The 17,360-nt window shown below is 43.5% G+C and overlaps 1 protein-coding gene across 2 annotated transcripts in view; it reads left to right on the forward strand.

Annotated features, from left to right (window-relative positions):
* Positions 1-17,360, forward strand: part of R3HDM2 (R3H domain containing 2) — a 189,561-nt gene that overhangs the window by 15,886 nt on the left and 156,315 nt on the right. The gene's annotated exons all lie outside the window — the stretch shown is intronic.

The following is a 17,360-nucleotide window of genomic DNA, read 5'->3' on the forward strand; positions in this document are numbered from 1 at the left end:
CCCTGCGTCAGCCTCCTGAGTAGCTGGACTACAGGCACTTGCCACCACGCCTGGCTAATTTTTTGTGTGTGTTTTTAGTAGAGACGGGGTTTCACCATGTTGGCCAGGCTGGTCTCGGACTCCTGACCTTGTGATCTGCCCACCTCAGCCTCCCAAAGTGCTGGGATTACAGGTGTGAGCCACTGCGCCTGACCAAAAATACATTTTCGTATCCCTCTTATGCTCAGGTAATCCAGGCTGTAGTCACTTAAGAGTTGTTTCCCTCTTTGTATCTTCTGCTGTCTGAATTAAAATATTCTTAGGTAGGGAATCTTCTCAACCCAGGCCTTTAATACTTTGTGGGTTTTGTGTGTTTAATTTTTTCTTTGAGACAGAATCTCACTCTCTTGCCCAGGCTGGAGTGCACTAGTGTGATCTTGGCTCACTGCAGCCTCTGCCTCTCAGGTTCAGGTGATTCTCCCACCTCAGCCTCCCAAGTAGCTGGGATTACAGGTGCATGCCACCATGCTTGGCTAATTTTTTTGTATTTTTAGTAGGGACAGGGTTTCGCCATGTTAGTCAGGCTAGTCTTGAACTCCTGATCTCAAGTAATTTCCCCCCCCTTGGCCTCCCAAAGTGCTGGGATTACAGGCGTGAGCCACCGCACCCGGCCAGTGCTTTGTGTTTTGAACTTGCATCTTGCATTCATCTGCATGTGTATTTTACATATTGATCTGTGAATGCAATCTAGAACTCATATGAAGTTAGGATGTGTTTTTGTCTGTTCTCACACTGTTATAAAGAAATGCCCGAGACTGGGTAATTTATAAAGAAAAGAGGTTTAATTGACTCACAGTTTTGAATGGCCGGACAGGCTTCAGGAAACTTAAGATTATGGTGGAAGAAAAAGCAGGCATGTCTTACATGGCAGCCGGTGAGAGAGCATGTGAGGGAAACAAAAGAGGAAGAGCCCGTTATAAAACCATCAGCTCTTGTGAGAACTCACTGACTGTCACAAGAACAGCGTGGGGGAAACCACTCCTATGATCCAGTCACCTCCCACTAGGTCTCTCCTTCAACACCTGGGTATTACAATTCACGATGATATTTGGGTGGGGATCCAAAGCCTAACCATATCAGGGTGTTGAATGTATTGAACATTTCTGTTGGAGCATCGTTTTATGGTTCTTGATGAGGTCTCATGTTTTAGAAAGTCTAAAATAGGATTAGCCTTGGAATTGGGATCTGGTATACCAAAATCACTTCTGATTCAACAGCTTGAGAACGTACTGCTCTGGGACTCTACATGAAACAAGACATGTCAGTCTTATCCACAAAAATATTTTGCACTGAAGGTGAAACCCATTAAATATATCTACATATTCCTTTGATGTGGAAACATATAAATAAGATGCGGAGAAGGTGATGATGTGTTAGCAACATGTTCTTTTGAAATAGTTACAATTCTGCATATTAGGCCGAGGCTCATGCCTATAATCCCAGCAGTTTGGGAGGCTGAGGCAGGCAGGTCGATCTCTTGAGGTCAGGAGTTTGAGACCAGCTTGGCGAACATGGTCTCTACTGAAAATACAAAAATTAGCTAAGTGTGATGGTGGACACTTATAATCCCAGCTACTTAGGAGGCTGAGGCAGGAGAATTGCTTAAACCCTGGAGGCTGAGGTTGCAGTGAGCCAAGATCGCACCACTGCACTCCATCTGGCCTGGGTAACAGAGTGAGATGCTGTCTCAAAAAAACACAAAAATTCTGCGTATTATTGCATATACTAAGAACCTTTAGGAACCTTTAGGAAGTATAAAATGTTGTTTTGGTGGGGGAAGGTGGTCATTTTCAGACATTTTAGCTGGTATTTTAATTAACTTACTAACTTATCAGTTAATTGTGTGGCTTATATATTCTTTTGTTTTATGTGAATGATTGCTCTAAGATTACTTAAGGAAGGAGCTGCCTGGTAACATAAATTGCAGATATTAAGATTGTATGCTTTCCCATTATTTCTGTTAGTTGGCCAAATTTAGAACCATGTAGAGCTCTCCTGTAGAATTGAAATCCACTGTTTTTTTCCCTAGTGTCTCTCCAAATTATACTTGATAAATAGAGTTTCTTTTTATTTATTTAGAGACAGGGTCTTGCTCTGTCATTCAGGCTGTACAGTGGTGCCATCATGGCTCACCACAGCTTCAACCTCCTTGGCTCAAGCGACCCTTCTGCCTCATCCTCCCGCCTCATCCTCCCATATACCTGAGACTATAGGCACACACACCATGCCTGGCTAATTTTTAAATTTTTGTGCAGAGACAGGGTCTTGCCATGTTGCCCAGGCTGGTCTCAAACTCCTGGCCTCAAGTGATACTCCTGCGTCAGCTTCTCAAAGTGTTGGAATTATAGGTGTGAACCATTGTGCCTGGCCATTAAATATAATTCTTAACAATTCACCTGGATAGATGAGGCAATACATTTGAACTTGAGATCAGGTGAGCCTTACACTTGGGTGCTTGTGGGAGAATTTTATGATGCTGGAATTGTTTTTGCATGTATGTGAATTCAGACTAGAGTTTATGTAGGATACTTTGAGGAGAACCTTAGTAATTCCATGTACATTTAGCTGTCCATGAAAGGTAAAGTTTCTTTTTTTTTTTTTTTTTTAAGGTTATACTGCTTCCTTGGTAATGTGAAGATCTCTTGATGTATTAATAGTTGGTAGAGCCTCAACACAAGAAATGGCAGATAAAAGGAATGGTTATGTTGAGTAATTCATTTAAATAAAAAATAAGTTAAAATAGAGTAAGATTACACATACAGAGTGAATATGATATGTTTACCACCTGATTTGGTATTTGGAAAAGTAGGATCTTGTTGCTACTATAGCAAGAAATTTTAGGGACAGTAGAAAAAAATGCAAAACATTTATTAACCAACAAATATAATTCATAAAAATGGAAATGTGTGGTTATTCTGACCCTAGATTTATACAAATGGTAAGTGTAAAAGAAAATTGAAAAACAAATCTACATATTCTCTCATTGATTTAAGCCCATGTGCTTTTTTTCTTTTCTTTCCTTCCTTCTGGGGCTTCCTACATCAGTTTTAGAAGTGAGGGACATATTTTCTTTGGAAAAATGAGCTGTCTTCAAAGAACTTACTGAGACAAAAAAAGTTATGAAGGGGGTTATGGGGTAAATTTTTGTTTTCCTTTAGCTTATTTTTTTTATAAAGAATATTTATTTTTATAATTGGAGGAACAAACCAATTATCTTAACACTTTTTACAAAAGGGATAAAGGGGCTATATGTCATCTCTGAAGCTTGGATATACTTCAGTAGATCAGGTGGTCTTAATTGGTCTTCAGTTAGGTAGTGATTTCTTTTTTTCCTGGGTTTTGTGACTTTTCCTTTGGTAGGCTCTCTGTGTATTGCAGCCAATTTTTTTTTGCCCCACCTCTCAGCTGTAGTTTTTATAAAATAACTTCACTCTATCAGTTAGTTAACAGAACTTCTATTTAAATCTAGTAGTATATAATTCTTTTTCTGTGACAGAGTATAAATATGCTCATTTGAACTCTGGGAGAAGGAAAGCTGGTGTGTATTAGCTTGCCTTAAGTGGCTAGAGGCAGTGTTTTGGTGTGATCTGTGTAAAATTTGAAGAACATAATATTGTATGTTTTACTAGAGTAAAAACTTAATTTTAGTGCAGAGTGGCTCTTGGGGTGACAAAGAAGAATACGGTATTTTTCCATAGGTCCCAAGGTTTTTTGAGACAACTTGAGTGTCAGATAAGGTACTTGGGATCATTAGGAGGCTTAGTAATCATTTTAGGGCTTGTGTGTATTAAAGAACCTTACTGACTGGCTAGCTGTGGAGATAAAAAATGAACAATTAATGATCAGGATATAATGGATTAGATCCTGTGATGTAAACAGAATGCAGTATAATTTAATTAAGTCAATTGCTCAGTACAAATAGATACAAAAGAAGAGAGAAATCAATATAGAAAGGCTTCATGGAAGAAGTAGAAATTGAACTAGGCTTTAAAGATTAGTATACAAAATTCATTTCGGTCGTCATATTTTTTTTTTCAAGGTAAACTCATCCTTTTAATCAGTAATCTACTCCTGAGGTAACTAACTCCCTCGATAATAGCATTAATCCCCTCATGAGGGTGGAACTCTCATCAGTCATATTTCAAATATATGTATTTTTCTTTTTTGGGATTTGCTCTGTTATGAAACATTTTACTACGGAAAATTTCATATGTATTCAAAAGCATCAAGAGTGGTATAATGCATGTCCATATGCAATTATCTGCCCATGGTTGATTTTGTTTCGTCTATATTCCTACTACCTCCCTTATTTTATTTTATTTTATTTTTTTTGTTTTTAAATAGAGACAAGGGTTTACCGTGTTGCCCAGGCTGGTCTCGAACTCCTGAGCTTAAGCAATCCGCCTGTCTTGGCCTCTCAAAGTGCTGGGATTACAGACACGAGCCACCATGCCCGGCCTCTTATTGATTATTTTGAAACAAATCCTTGATATGTTATTTCGTCTATAAATATATCAGCATGTATCTAAAAAAGTGAGGACTTGGCCGGGTACAGTGGCTCATGCCTATAATCCTGGCACTTTGGGAGTCTGAAGTGGGAGGACCACTTGAGGTCAGGGGTTCAAGACCAGACTGAGCAATATAGTGAGACCCCATCTCTACAAACACTTTAAAAATTAGGCCAGGCATGGTGACTCACATCTGTAATGCCAGCACTTTGGGAAGCTGAGGTGGGAGGATCATTTGAGGTTAGGAGTTCGAGACCAGCTTGACCAACAACGTGGTGAAACCCCGTTTCTACCTAAAATAATAATAACTAGCTGGGCGTGGTGGCGAATGCCTGTAATTTAAACTACTCGGGAGGTTGAGGCAGGAGAATGGCTTGAACCTGGGAGGCAGAGGTTGTAGTTAGCTGAGTTTGCACGACTGCACTCCAGTCTGGGCAACAAGAGTGAGACAGAAAAACAAAAAATTAGCTGGATGTCGTGGCACACACCTGTAGTCCCCAGCTATGTGGGAGGCTGAGCTGAGAGGACTGTTCGAGCCCAGGAGTTGAAGGCTGCAGTGAGGTATGATTTTAAAACTGCACTCTAGCCTGGGTAACAGAGCGAGACCCTTTTCTCTAAAAAAGAAAACAAAAAAAAAATACACAAAAATAAGGACTTTAAAAAACCAATTGCCCATCTAAAATAACAATTCCTTAATATTAAATATCTGGTGTTTCATTGATCGTATCATGATTTTTTAGTAGCTTATATGTTTAAAATAGGATCCAAATAAAGTCTGTTGCAGTTGGTCAGTGCATATTTAGTATCTTCTAATTTTTCTTTTTTTTTTCTTGAGATGGAGTCTTGCTCTCTTGCCCAGGCTGGAGTGCAGTGGCAAGATCTTGGCTCACTGCAACCTCTACCTCCCGGGTTCAAGCGATTCTCCTGCCTCAGCTTCCAGAGTAGCTGGGATTACAGATGCCCGCCACCACGCCTGGCCAATTTTTGTGTTTTTAGTAGAGATGGGGTTTCACCATGTTGGCCAGACTGGTCTCAGACTTCTGATCTCAAGCGATCCACCTTCCTTGGCCTCCCAAAGTGATGGGATTACAGGCCACTGTGCCCACCCTCACATCTCTTTTTCTAAAATACTTTCCCTCACTTATTTTCCTTCGTAGTTTATGTATTAAAGAAATTGGGTCATCTGTCTAGTAGAGTTTCCCACAGTTGGCTGGATTAATTGATTGACATTATTGTGGTGTCATTTAACATGTTCTCTGTCTCCCATATTTTCTTCAAATTGGTAGTTATATCTACATGATCAGGTTCAGATTCAATATTTTTGGTTAGCATACTTTATACAGTGTTGTATACTTCCATCAAGGGCATGTGATGTCTATTAATCTCCTTTTTATGATGTCAGCAGCCATTGATAATCATTGCCTAGATCCCTTACTTCATTGAACTTCATTAGAGATTATAAATGGTGATACTCAAATTCTATCATTTAAAAATTTTTTTTAGCTGCAGTACTTTTTTATAAAAGATACTCCCCTCATCGCTTATTCGGTTTCTCTGAGGTACAATTTGTATAGGACAGAGAAGACAAATGCTTAAGTCTTTTAATTAACAGTTATGACCATTTTCAAAATAGTTTGTTTACTAACCTCTTCTAAAGTTGACTGATGTGTTTTTAAAAAACAGTCATTCAATTCAATAATAGACTCTTCAATTTAAATATATTTAATGTGTTTAAGCCAATTTCAGTTTTTTTTTGTTTTTTCTTTTCTTTTTTTTTTTTTTTTTTTTTGAGACGGAGTCTCGCTCTGCCGCCCAGGCTGGAGTGCAGTGGCCAGGTCTCAGCTCACTGCAAGCTCCGCCTCCTGGGTTTACGCCATTCTCCTGCCTCAGCCTCCCAAGCAGCTGGGACTACAGGCGCCCGCCATGTCGCCCGGCTAGTTTTTTGTATTTTTTAGTAGAGACGGGGTTTCACCATGTTAGCCAGGATGGTCTCGATCTCCTGACCTCGTGATCTGCCTGTCTCGGCCTCCCAAAGTGCTGGGATTACAGGCTTGAGCCACCGTGCCCGGCCTGTTTTTTCTTTGAGACGGAGTTTCCCTCTTGTTGCCCAGGCTAGAGTGCAGTGGTGCAATCTCGGCTCACTGCAGCCTCTGCCTCCTGCGTTTAAGCGATGCTCCTGCCTCAGCCTCCCGAGTAGCTGGGATTACAGGCACCTGCCACCACACCTGGCTAATTTTGTATTTTTAGTAGAGATGGGGTTTCACCATGTTGGTCAGGCTGGTTTCAAACTCCCAACCTCAGGTGATCCACCTGTGTTGGGCCTCCCAAAATGCTGGGGTTACAGGCATGAGCCACTGCGCCTGGCCAATTTTAGTTTTATCGTTATTAATGTCTCATTGTCTCATCTTTGGCAAATGAACCTCTTCGAGTTGGCTCCTATGTCGTTTGGATGTGATCCTGTTAGTCTTTAATAGCTTCCTTGCTTTCTGGTCTGACAAGATGATCGAAGATCATCTTTTACATTTTCATTTCTGAACATGGATCAGACATTGTCCCCCAAATCCTGGTTCCTTTTATGGGGAAATGATGTTTAGAGACCACAATCTGGGTGCAAGAGGTACTCATTTGCTTAGTGTGTTGGTCATTGCTTCTTGGAGTTTTCTATAGAAAATAAGGTATTTTTTTGTTTGTTTTTAAAGGAAGTATATCCTAAGTCCATGTCAGTATTTCCAATTCAACATTTGGACTGTAGGTTGGTCTGTCTTCCTTTTTTTTTTGAGACAGAGTCTCACTCTGTCACCCAGGCCGTAGTGCAGTGGTATGATCATAGCTCACTGCAGTCTTAATCTTCCAGGCTTAAGTCATCTTCCCACCTCAGTCTCCCCAGTAGCTGGAACTACAGCGCACACCACCATCCCCAGCTAATTTTTGTTATTTTTAGTAGAGGCAAGGTCTCATTATGTTGCCCAGGCTGGTCTCGAACTCTTGATCTCAAGTGGTCCTCCAGTCTCGTCCTCCTAAAGTTCTGAGATTAAAGACATGAGCTACTGCACCTGGCCTGTAGGTTTTCCTTTAACCTCTTCAATCATATAGAAATATGCATTTTTCAAATTACAAAAGTAATATGTACTCATTATAAGGAATTTAAATGATTTTAACGTATAAAAGCCAGGCTAGTCAACATAGTGAGACCCGCATCTCTACAAAAATTTTTTTAAATTACTTGAGTGTGCTGTGGCACATACCTGTAGTCCTAGCTGCTTGGGAGGCTGAGGTGGGAAGATTACTCCAGCCCAGGAGGTTGAGGTTACAGTGAGCTATGATCATGTCACTGTACTCTAGCTGGGGCAACAGAGTGAGACCCTGTCTCGAAAAAAAGAGAAAGAAAGGAAAAAAGTATATAATGTAAAAGATGAAAATTCTGACCCTACCCCAGAATCACTAGTTAACCTACTTAACAATTCAAAGGTTTCATAGTGGATAGGTATCTTTGACTCATATTAATTGTAGATAGCTTTTTTTTTTTAATTTTTATTTTTACATTTTACAAATACAGATGGGGTCTCACTATGTTTTTCAAGCTGGTATTGAACTCCTGTGTTCAAGTGATCCTCCGGCCTCAACCTCAAAGTACGGGACTTACAGGTGTGAGCCAGCATGCCTGGCCTAGATACCTTGTTTTTTGTTTGTTTGTTTGTTTTGAGACAGTGTCTTGCTCTGTCGCCAGGCTGGAGTGCAGTGGCGCAATCTTGGCTTATTGCAACCTCTGCCTCCTGGGTTCAAGCGATTCTGTCTTAACCTCTTGAGTAGCTGGGACTACAGATGCACGCCACCACGCCCAGTTATTTGTTTATTTTTATTTTTATTTTTATTTTTTATTTTTTTATTTTTTTATTTTTTTGAGACGGAGTCTCGCTCTGTCACCCAGGCTGGGGTGCAGTGGCCAGATCTCAGCTCACTGCAAGCTCCGCCTCCCGGGTTTACGCCATTCTCCTGCCTCAGCCTCCCGAGTAGCTGGGACTACAGGCGCCCGCCACCGCGCCCAGCTAGTTTTTTGTATTTTTTTTAGTAGAGACGGGGTTTCGCCGTGTTAGCCAGGATGGTCTCGATCTCCTGACCTCGTGATCCGCCCGTCTCGGCCTCCCAAAGTGCTGGGATTACAGGCTTGAGCCACCGCGCCCGGCCGTTTATTTTTATTTTTTTGTATTTTTAATAGAGAGAGATGGGGTTTCACCATGTTGGCCAGGATGGTCTCGATCTCTTGACCTCGTGATCTGCCCTCCTTGGCCTTCCAAAGTGCTGGGATTACAGGCATGAGCCACCATGCCTGGCTAGATACCTTGTTTAGGTAGCACTGAACCTACAGTTAAAAATTAGGAATGGACTTTCTTTTTTTTTTTTTTAGTATATGTGCTGCCAAAGTAAGCACATGGGATGGATATTTTTTGAGACTAGAGAAAAAAATGGTATGAGAAGTTGTTCCTTATGTAAAATGAGAATTCTTATACATTTTTGGATTTACTTTTTGAATTGGTATTATATTTATATGGTTCAGAGTTTTAAGGATAGAAAAAAGTATGAAATGGAGTTTCCATCCTGCTTTTTTTTTTGAGACAGAGTCCCACTCTGTTGCCCAGGCTGGAGTGTAGTGGCATCATCTGGCTCACTGCAGCCTCTACCTCCTGGGCTCAGGTGATCCTCCCTCCTCCCACCTCAGCCTCACAAGTTGAGCTGGGACTACAGGTGTGAGCCACCACACTTGGCTAATTTTTGGTATTTTTAGAAGAGATGCGTTTTTGCCATGTTGCCCAGGCTGGTCTCGAATTCCTGAGCTTAAGAAATCCACTTGCCCCTGTCTCCCAAAGTGCTGGAATAACAGGTGTGAGCCACCATGCCAGGCCCCATCTTGCTCTTCTTTTTTTTTTGAGACTGAGTTTCGCTCTTGTCGCCCATGCTGGAGTGCAATGGTGTGATCTCAGCTCACTACAACCTCCGCCTCCCAGGCTCAAGCCATTCTCCTGCCTCAGCCTCCCAAGTAGCTGAGACTACAGGTGTGCGCCACCACACCCAGCTAATTTTTGTGTTTTTAGTAGATACGGGGTTTCACAATGTTGGCCAGGATGGTCTCGATCTCTTGACGTTGTGATCCGCCCACCTCGGCCTCCCAAAGTGCTGGGATTACAGGCGTGAGCCACTGGCACCCGGCCAGTTGTTTTGTATTTTTAGTAGAGACGAGGTTTCACCATGTTGGTCAGGCTGGTCTCAAACTCCTAACTTCAGGTGATCCACCCGCCTCAGCCTCCCAAAGTGCTAGGATTACAGGTATGAGCCACTGTGCCCGGCCCCATCTTGCTTTTATACCCCTAAACCAGTCGGTTCCTATGCCTCTCTCCGGAGGCAACTATTTTTTTTTTTTGAGACGGAGTCTCGCTCTGCCGCCCGGGCTGGAGTGCAGTGGCCGGATCTCAGCTCACTGCAAGCTCCGCCCCCCCGGGTTCCCGCCATTCTCCTGCCTCAGCCTCCCGAGTAGCTGGGACTACAGGCACCCGCCACCTCGCCCGGCTAGCTTTTTGTATTTTTTAGTAGAGACGGGGTTTCACCGTGTTAGCCAGGCTGGTCTCGATCTCCTGACCTTGTGATCCACCCATCTCGGCCTCCCAAAGTGCTGGGATTACAGGCTTGAGCCACCGCGCCCGGCCAGAGGCAACTATTATTACCAGTTTTTGTGCATCATATGCATTGATAAGCATAAAAAAAGGCAAGTATGTATATGTATATTTTTTCCCATTTTACAAAAATGGTTCTGCATCTTTTTTCCTTTAGCAATATAGCTTTTAAGTATTATACATCAAGAATTTCCTTATTTTTGGCTGGCTGCAGTGGCTTATGCCTGTAATCCCAGCATTTTGGGAGGTCGAGGCAGGTGGATCACTTGAGGCCAGGAGTTTTTTTTTTTTTTTTTGGAGACAGAGTCCTGCTCTGTCACCCAGACTGGAGGGCAGTGCTGTAATCTCAGCTCATTGCAGCCTCAGCCTCCCGGGTTGAAGTGATTCTCCTGCCTCAGCCTCCTGAGTAGCTGATACTACAAGTGCCCACCACCATGCCTGGCTGATTTTTGTATTTTTAGTAGAGATGGGGTTTCACCATTTTGGCCAGGCTGGGAGGCCAGGAGTTTGAGACCAGCCTGGCCAACGTGGTGAAACTCCAACTCTACTAAAAATATAAAAATTAGCTGGACGTGGTGGTGCATGCCTGTAATCCCAGCTATTTGGGAGACTGAGGTATGTGAACTGCTTGAACCCAGGAGATGGAGGTTGCAGTGAGCTGAGATGACGTCAGTACACTCCAGCCTGGGCGACAGAGTGAGACTCTTATCTCCAAAAAAATTCCCTTATTTTTGTTTATGCATGCGGCGTATTGTGGGATATGTATGCACTTTTTTTTTTTTTTTTTTTTTTAAGACAGAGTCTTGCTCTCTTGCCCAGGCTGGAGTGCAGTGGTGGCATCTCAGCTCACTGTAACCTCTGCCTCAGTCTCCCGAGTAGCTGGGATTACAGGCGCCTGTCACCACGTCTGGCTAATTTTTGTATTTTTAGTAGAGATGGGGTTTCACTATGTTGGCCAGGATGGTCTCTAACTCCTGACCTCAAAAGATCCACCTGCCTTGGCCTCCCAAAGTGCTGGCATAACAGGTGTAAGCCACTGCATCTGGCTTGTGCATGCACTTTTTCTTTTCTTTTCTTTTTTTTTTGAGACAAGAGTCTTGCTTTGTTGACTAGTCTAGAATGCAGCAGCTCGATCTCGGCTCACTGCAACCTCTACCTCCCAGGTCCAAGTGATTCTCCTGCCTCAGCCTCCTGAGTAGCTGGGACTACAGGTGCCTGCCACCACACCCAGCTAATTTTTGTGTTTTTAGTAGAGGTGGGGTTTCACCGTGTTGGCCAGGCTGGTCTCGAACTCCTGACCCCAGATGATCCACCCACCTTGGCCTCCCAAAATTCTGGGATTATAGGCAGGAGCCACTGTGCCTGGCAGAATAGTTTTTAAGTATTGAGAAACTGTCAAGCTCATCATAGTGATTACATGCTTTTCAAAATTCTGATTTTCACTTGAGAGCTTGATTTTTATCATTGGCAATAAACCTATATTGTTCAAGGGTCAGCTGCATTCTTTGTTTATGATGTAAGTGGGTTCATCTATCACAGCTTGCCTCTATTCCACATGGTTTTGGCTGGGCTCACTCATTTGTGGTCAGTTGGCATGTTAGCTAGGGGCTGGTTGGACCAGGATAGCCTCATTCACATGTCTAGCATTGGGCTAAAGCTGTCCTCTAGATTGGTATGGCTTCTTGCAGGCTGGTTTGGCTTCTTTTGCATGATGGTTAGATTCCAAGAGGTTTTGAGTGGAAACTGAACGGCCTCTTGAGGACTGGGTTCAGTGGTCGCAGTGTCATTCGTGCTGCGCTCTGATAGTTAAAGCAAGTCACAAGGCCAGCTCAGAGTCAAGGGGTGGGGAAATGAACTGCACTTTTTTTTTTTTTTTTGAGATGAACTGCACTTCTTGGTGGGAATTGCTACACATAATTGTGGTCATGTTAAACGTGGGCATAGTTCTTTATTGTTTCTCTTTTTCCCCTTCCCTTTCTCTCTTTCATTCTTTTTAAATGAAATGGATGTTTTCTGCTTGTTTTTATTGCCCTAACTTGTCTTTCTTTTTCAAGACATGTTAGAACAAAGCTTACTTACTTAAATATTTCTGTGATTATTTGGTGTGCCTCGGGACTGATATTTTCAGGTCTCAGCTTGGCAACTATTTTTCAGATTACCATAATAATACCAAACATCTGTTAATCCTGAAAAGCTATTGTTTCTTCCCCAGGTGATTTTGATCTCTTTGAAAAACTGGCAAATTGCTGAGGGTTAACACTCTGGCCCTTTTATGGGCTCTGTTTCCAGCCCTTTATGGCCTGTTAGTTATAGAGAGTTACTAATATTCACCTGAAATATACATATATATTTTGTTGTTGCTAGTTGCTCCATGAGGTCAGAGAGGGAAAGGCTCTGTAGCAGGAGCAGGAGAAGGTATCTGGCTAGTAGTTGTCTTGAGTAGACAGTATTTTTATATGTGAAATAAACAAGATGATTTGGCAAGTCAGTGACTTGTCAGTTCATCAGGATGAATCAGCAGAAGTCCTAAGTGAGGTGAGAATGTCAGCACAGTGAGCCCCTTGCCCTGAGTTTATCAGGCATCTCATTAAGGTAGCTGTCATAGCTCTTTTTTTTTTTTTTTTTTTTTGAGACGGAGTCTCGCTCTGCCGCCCAGGCTGGAGTGCAGTGGCCGGATCTCAGCTCACTGCAAGCTCCGCCTCCTGGGTTTACGCCATTCTCCTGCCTCAGCCTCCCGAGTAGCTGGGACGACAGGCGCCCACCACCTCGCCCGGCTAGTTTTTTGTATTTTTTAGTAGAGACGGGGTTTCACCGTGTTAGCCAGGATGGTCTCGATCTCCTGACCTCGTGATCCACCCGTCTCGGCCTCCCAAAGTGCTGGGATTACAGGCTTGAGCCACCGCGCCCGGCCCATAGCTCTTATTTTAGAGAAGAGTAGAAGTCATTGTTCAAGATTTAGCTGACTTTAAAAACTATTTCGGAGGGGGAAGATCACCTTTTGTATAATGACACCATTGGAAGTGATATGTGGCTGTTTTTCAGATTATAGTCATTTTGGTGTGCCCAAGTGTTAACAGTTGTTAGGATCTTTAAAACTTGTCTTCAGGTGACTAGAGGCTATTCTGCTTCTCCAAGTAAGTTTTATTAATTGTCTTGGGTCCTAGACAAGTTAACTGTAGTTTCTGATTTATCTATTGCCCAAACCTGTGATAATTTGATAGGAATAGGAACTAAGAGGTGGCATTTTATTGCAAAAGATGGATGTTGGCTGTTAAATACAGCTGATTAGAAGGCTAGGACAAAGTGTCTGTTTTTCTGGTGACAGGGTCATTATTAAAGCTATTTTATTTCATTTTATTTTATTTTATTTAGTTTAGTTTAGTTTAGTTTTTGAGATGGAGTCTTGCTCTGTTGCCCAGGCTGAAGTGCAGTGGCGTGATCTTGGCTCACTGCAACCTCCACCTCTCGGGTTCAAGCGATTCTGCTGCCTCAGCCTCCCGAGAAATTGGGACTACAGATGTGTGCCACCATGCCCAGCTAATTTTTATATTTTTAGTAGAAACAGTGTTTCTTTTTTTTTTTTTTTTTTTTTTTTGAGGCGGAGTCTCGCTCTGTCGCCCGGACTGGAGTGCAGTGGCCGGATCTCAGCTCACTGCAAGCTCCGCCTCCCGGATTTACGCCATTCTCCTGCCTCAGCCTCCCGAGTAGCTGGGACTACAGGCGCCTGCCACCTCGCCCGGCTAGTTTTTGTATTTTTAGTAGAGACGGAGTTTCACCATGTTAGCCAGGATGGTCTCGATCTCCTGACCTCGTGATCCGCCCGTCTCGGCCTCCCAAAGTGCTGGGATTACAGGCAACAGTGTTTCACCACGCCAGCCAGGCTGGTCTCAAACTCCTGACTTCGTGATCCGCCCACCTCGGCCTCCCAAAATGCTGGGATTACAAGTGTGAGCCACCATGCCTGGCCTAAAGGTTTATAGAATGCTTCCGTAGTCAGGTGGCTGAGTTCAGCTCCTTTCCACTCCTGTGAAGTTATCTTTAAGACATTTGGAATCCTTCATAGAAGTCTTATCAGCAGTGATTCTCTTATAGGTGTTTGCTATGTGGGTCAATTTAGTCTAAATGGTTCTAAACTGTGAAGTGCTCCTCAGTGCTATGCTGGTAGCCAGAGCTTTGACAATTGCTGCTGCCTCAGAAGATTGGATTTGGGCCCCACGGAGGCAGAGAACAGTTAACTGCCAGATATGACTGCCATCTTACTTTCCAAGTGTAAATTTTACCTTCAGAGAAAGGAAGAGAGGGCTGGGTGTGGTGGCTCACGCCTGTAATCCCAGCACTTCGGGAGCCTGAGGCAGGCGGAACACTTGAGGTCAGGAGTTTGAGACCAGCCTGACGGACATGGTGAAACTCCGTTGCTACTAAAAATACAAAAATTAGCCGGGCATGGTGGCGGGCACCTATAATCCCAGCCAATTGGGAGGTTGAGGCAGGAGAATGGCTTGAACCTGGGAGGCGGAGGTTGAAGTAAGCCGAGATCACGCCATTGCTTTCCAGCCTGCATGACGGAGTAAGACTCCATCTCAAAAAAAAAAAAAAAAAAAGAATGGTCACTGCAAGTCCCACCTTCCGGGTTCACGCCATTCTCCTGCCTCAGCCTCTGGAGTAGCTGGGACTATGGGCGCATGCCACCCGGCTAATTTTTTTTGTATTTTTTCAGTAGAGACAGGGTTTCACCGTGTTAGCCAGGATAGTCTCGATCTCCTGACCTCGTGATCCCCCCGCCTCAGCCTCCCAAAGTGCTGGGATTACAAGTGTGAGCCACCGCGCCCAACGAGAGATTTCTGAGAATACAAGGCAGATTGTTAGAATGAAGAAAAGAACAATGTTTTGACAGTTTGGCCATTTTATTGGCTATACAAACAAGTTTTAAACACCTTAGGAAACCCAAGTTGACTTCAGAAGAAGTAACTTCTTAGCTTTGTAAATGCACCAAACAATTAGAAAACTGTTTCAGTGCTTATTATGTGTCAGACACTGTTTAGAATTGTAGGTACAGATATGAACAAGATAATAAAAGATTTCTTTTTTTTTTGTTTTGAGGCAGAGTCTCTCTCGCTCTTTCACCCAGGCTGGAGTGAAGTGGCGCAATCTTGGCTCACTACAACCTCTGCCCCTTTCCCCTGCCCACCCCCCCACCAGTTTCAAGCGATTTTCCTGCTTCAGCCTCCTGAGTAACTGGAATTATAGGTGCCCACCACCATGCCTGGCTCATTTTTGTATTTTTTTTTTTTTTTGAGACGGAGTCTCACTCTGTCGCCCAGGCTGGAGTGCAGTGGCCAGATCTCAGCTCACTGCAAGCTCCGCCCCCTGGGTTTACGCCATTCTCCTGCCTCAGCCTCCCGAGTAGCTGGGACTACAGGTGCCCGCCACCTCACCCGGCTAGTTTTTTGTATTTTTTTTTTAGTAAAGACGGGGTTTCACCGTATTAGCCAGGATGGTCTCGATCTCCTGACCTCGTGATCCGCCTGTCTCGGTCTCCCAAAGTGCTGGGATTACAGGCTTGAGCCACCGCGCCTGGCCAATTTTTGTATTTTTAGTAGAGATGAGGTTTCACCATGTTGACCAGGCTGGTCTCAAACTCCTAACCTTGTGATTCGCCTGCGTCAGCCTCCCAAAGTGCTGGGATTATAGGCGTGAGCCACCATGCCTGGCCCACAGTATTTCACTTTCAATTATGATATGATTACAATTAGGACAAGAAAGTCAAAATTATGTTGCTCTTGATTCTCTTCATCAGAGTTAGAGAGTGACCTCTTGGTGTGACAAAGTTCTTAGTGTGAGCCCACTGTGCCCACTTAAAAATTAGATGCATGGCTTGAGTGCCAATGGAGAAAGGAAACTAGTAAATATTTCGTATGGGGAGAACAAGGTATTTCATGGGAAAAGTTTACTACAGGAGTGGTGTTTTAGGACCAGCACTAGTGGTTGAAAGGGGAAGGGCAGTATCCTCTGGTCATTCCTTCGTAACTTTAGTCAACTACTCCACATTCCAAATGTTAAAACCATGATGTGCAGGGGCTATTAAAAAAAAAAAAACAACTAGAACTTTTTCATAGAAACCTTTGTTAAGGTATCAAGAGGGCAGACTTTCATGATGTGGTATTTGTGGAACAGGGTTATAAAACAAAATGGTGAGTTAGGGATATTCTCACTTTAGCATAGAACACAGTAGGGCTTGGGTGTTTTGAAGGCTTCCAAGGATACGACTTACTTGGGCATATAAAGGGTTCCAATGGTGGCCTCCTGAAATAGATTAAATAGCCAGCCCTCAGGGTCTTGTAATAATAATAATAACTACTGCTCTTAGGGTGAAGAGATACTAAATTATGTACTTGTGCAATGCCTACTTATATTCACAGAATAAAATTCTGCCACTAGTCTCTTTTCACTTCTGCTTCTCATCTATTAAGAGAGATCCTAGTTTTGCTTGCTCGGTTCCAGACTTTTTTTTTTTTTTGAAATGGAGTTTTGCTCTTGTTGCCCAGGCTGGAGTGCAGTGGTGTGATCTCAGCTCACTGCAACTTCTGCCTCTTGGGTTCAAGCTATTCTCCTCCTTCAGCCTCCCAAGTACCGGAGATTACAGGTGCATGCCACCTTGCCCAGCTAATTTTTTGTATTTTTAGTAGAGATGGTGTTTTACCATATTGGCCAGGCTGGTCTCGAACTTCTGACCGTAGGTGATCCACCTGCCTTGGCCTCCCAAAGTAAAGTGCTGGGGTTACAGGTGTGAGCAACCATGCCCAGCCTAGACTACTCTTTTTTTTTTTTTTTTTGAGACGGAGTCTCACTGTGTCACCCAGCCTGGAGTGCAGTGGCACGATCTCAGTTCACTGCACCCTCCGCCTCCTGGGTTCGAGCAATTCTCTGGCTCAGCCTCCTGAGTAGCTGCGATTACAGGCACCTGCCACCACACTCGGCTAATTTTTGTATTTTTTTTTAGTAGAGATGGGGGTTTCACCATCTTTGCCAGGCTGGTCTTGAACTCCTGACCTCGTGATCCACCCGCCTCAGCCTCCCAAAGTGCTGGAATTACAGGCGTGAGCCACCGTGCCCGGTCTAGACTACTCTTTTTAATGAGTAAAAAACA

This window comes from Trachypithecus francoisi, unplaced genomic scaffold (assembly GCF_009764315.1).
Source record: "Trachypithecus francoisi isolate TF-2019V2 unplaced genomic scaffold, Tfra_2.0 Lachesis_group11, whole genome shotgun sequence".
In the NCBI taxonomy this organism is placed as follows: domain Eukaryota; kingdom Metazoa; phylum Chordata; class Mammalia; order Primates; family Cercopithecidae; genus Trachypithecus; species Trachypithecus francoisi.